The 3301-nt window shown below is 41.5% G+C and overlaps 1 non-coding gene across 1 annotated transcript; it reads left to right on the forward strand.

Annotated features, from left to right (window-relative positions):
* The first annotated feature begins 577 nt into the window (after positions 1 to 577).
* LOC111761255 (U6 spliceosomal RNA) lies at positions 578 to 686 on the forward strand. Its single transcript, XR_002794668.2, has one exon. It is a non-coding gene; the product is annotated as a U6 spliceosomal RNA (small nuclear RNA).
* Positions 687 to 3301: the final 2615 nt, after the last annotated feature.

The following is a 3301-nucleotide window of genomic DNA, read 5'->3' on the forward strand; positions in this document are numbered from 1 at the left end:
ATGATGTGGACCATTGACCATAAGGTGCAATGATGCTCAGAGATGTATTCACCAAATGCAATGAATGTCTCATGCTGATGGAGGAGAATGTTGCAATGGGAGAAGGAATGGGGTGAGGGGAGTGGAGGGTATATGGGGACCTCATATTTTTTTGAATGTAATATTTAAAAAATGAATAAAGATGAAAAATAACCACTCCTATCACTTAGCCCACCTACTTTAGCTCTAACCTTGGGGAGCCCCTGCTAAACCCAACCACCAAAAAAATCCCAAGCATCTAGTGTTATCACAATTGGCGGCATGCATAAAATTCTTAAAGAGTTTAGTCACCTTGATTCTGTGTGTGTTATTGCTGTTATTAAGCTGTACCAGATTTTGGATAACAGGATGGAAGATGAAGTGGTCACTAAATCAGACCAGGAGACATGCAACAAGTGTATAGTGGTGAGAATCACTGTCCTTAAGTAACAGATTCTCCTACTTGTTTCCTGCTCTGTTCCTTTAGTTCTATTGTGATATAGTCCATGGTAACTATATCAAAAGGTATATCAGATGGTAGCAAACGTAGAAAATAAAAGGGTACTCGCTTTGGCAGCCCATATACTAAAATTGAAATGATACAGAGAAGATTTGCGTGACCCCTGCACAAGGATGACATGGAATTTCATGAAGCGTTACATAATTTTTAAATTGAGGACATGGTAAGAAAACTTGGTATGAAGCTATATCGACTTTTAATTTCCAGTCAAAACACGTAGTCTTTAGTTTCTTCTGACCCCACTGAAGTTGGATGATTTACAGGTGGGTAATGTTTTTTACTTAATATCTATGGCAGTGCCAAATCTGTTGTCCCTTTTTTTACTAATTTGACTTTCATCCAATGGTTTAGCAAACTATTTTTTTCCAACAAATCAAATTAATCGATATATATTAATAAAGCATACAGTTCATCCAAAATTTTTAAAAATAAAGGTACCTGGGGAGCAGGTGTAGCTCAAGTGGTCGAGTGTCTGCTTCCCATGTACGTGGTCCTGGGTTTGATCCCCAGTATTTTTTTTTTCCTCTCCCCTTCCACCCCACCCCGGTTGTCTGTTCTCTGTGTCTATTTGCTACATCTTCTTTTGTCCGCTTTTGTTGTCATCAGCAGCACAGGAATCTGTGTTTCTTTTTGCTGCATCATCTTGTTGTGTCATTTCTCCGTGTGGGCGGCGCCATTCCTGGGTAGGCTGCACTTTCTTTCACGCTGGGCGGCTCTCCTTACGGGGTGCACTCCTTGCGCGTGGGGCTCTCCTACGTGGGGGACACCCCTGCGTGGCACAGCACTCCTTGCGCGCATCAGCACTGCACACGGGACAGCTCCACACGGGTCAAGGAGGCCAGGGGTTTGAACCGCGGACCTCCCATGTGGTAGACGGACGCCCTAACCACTGGGCCAAGTCCGCCACCCCCAGTACTTCTTAAAAACAAAACGAACAAGTGAAAAAACCAACTTGGGGGGACCAGTGTAGCTCAGTGGTTGAGCACCAGCTTCCTATATACAAGGTACCAAGTTCAAACCCTGGTCTCAGTACCTAAAAATAAATAAATAATTAATTAAAAGTACCTAATCATGCATTAACAGATACATAAGAGATTATCAATGTCATTCTTCCAACGACAAAAATAAAATCAAATAACAAAACCTAACAATATATTGTCAGTTAGTCTAGTATTACTGAATGAAAACTATCTAGTAATCATCTTTCCTTGGGCTGCTGGACCATACATGCTTTGGATATCCTGATTTAGGTAGAAAATGTTCTTGGAAAACAATGTCATCAACTTTCAAACAAACTGATTCATGCTATGATTTCATTAGGATAAAGAAACCACCTTCTTAAAATGATCTTATTTCCTGGACTAGAGAGATTATGCAAAAAGATCTAGAATAAAACTGGGAAGGGAAAGAGGTAAAAAACAAAAATTGTGCTTCCCCCCAAATCTTAGAGAAAAAAACGGAATAACTAGAGAGCTGTGTTACATGAAAGTGCTTAGTATTATGACCACTTGCTCCAACATGAAGTAAAACTCAGGCTAGACAACTTAGGAACAGCCGTGGTTTTTTTTATTAGAAAAGTTGTGGGTTTACAGAACAATCACGCATAATATACAGGATTCCCGTATACCGCCCTATTACTAACACCTTGCATTGGTGTGGAACGTTTGTTACAATTGATGATAGCACGTTTTTATAATTGTACTATTAACTATAGTCCTTGGTTTAACTTAGGGTTCGCTGTTTGTGTAGTATAGTTCCATGGATTTTTTCAAAAATTTTATTCTGTTACCATATATACAATCTAACATTACCCCTTTTAATAACATCCAGATATATATTTCAGTGCTGTTAATTATGTTCAATGTCGTCCTATCATCACCATCCATTATCAAAACATTTCACTCATTCCAAATAAGAATCTTTTTTTTAAAGATTTATTTCTTTATTTCTCCCCCTTCCCTCCACCCCCGCCCCACCCCAGTTGCCTGTTCTCTGTGTCTATTCGCTGTGTGTTCTTCTTTGTCCGCTTCTGTTGTTGTCAGCGGCACGGGAATCTGTGTTTCTTTTTGTTGCATCATCTTGTTGTGTCAGCCCTCCGTGTGGGCGGGGCCATTCCTGGGCAGGCTGCACTTTCTTTCGTGCTGGGCAGCTCTCCTTACGGGGCGCACTCCTTGCGCGTGGGGCTTCCCTACACGGGGACACCCCTCCGTGGCAGGGCACTCCTTGTGCGCATCAGCGCCGCACATGGGCCAACTGCACATGGGTCAAGGAGGCCCAGGGTTTGAACCACAGACCTCCCATGTGGTAGACGGTCGCCCTAACCACTGGGCCCAGTCCACTTCCCCCAAACAGGAATCTTGTACATTTTAAGCCTTAACTTCTCCCCATCCCTTATCCCCATCCCACTCCCTGGTAAACTATATTCCAGATTCTGGCTCTATGAATGTGCTTATTCAGATTATTTCAAATCAGCGAACTCATACGATAGTTGTCCTTTTGTGTCTGGCTTATTACACTCAGCATGATGTCTTCAAAGTTCATTTGTGTTGTCGCATGTATTGGGACTTCATTCCTTTTTACAGTTGAATAATATTCCATTGTATTTATAGAGCACATTTCATTTTTCCTTTCATTGCTTAATTGACACTTGGGTTGCTACCATCTTTTGGCAATCATGAGAAATGCTGCTATGAACATCAGTGTGCAAATATCTGTTCAAGTCCCTGCTTTCAGTTCTTTGGGGTATATACCTAGTACTGTAGT

The sequence above is a fragment of the Dasypus novemcinctus genome, chromosome X, assembly GCF_030445035.2.
Source record: "Dasypus novemcinctus isolate mDasNov1 chromosome X, mDasNov1.1.hap2, whole genome shotgun sequence".
Classification (NCBI taxonomy): Eukaryota; Metazoa; Chordata; class Mammalia; order Cingulata; family Dasypodidae; genus Dasypus; species Dasypus novemcinctus.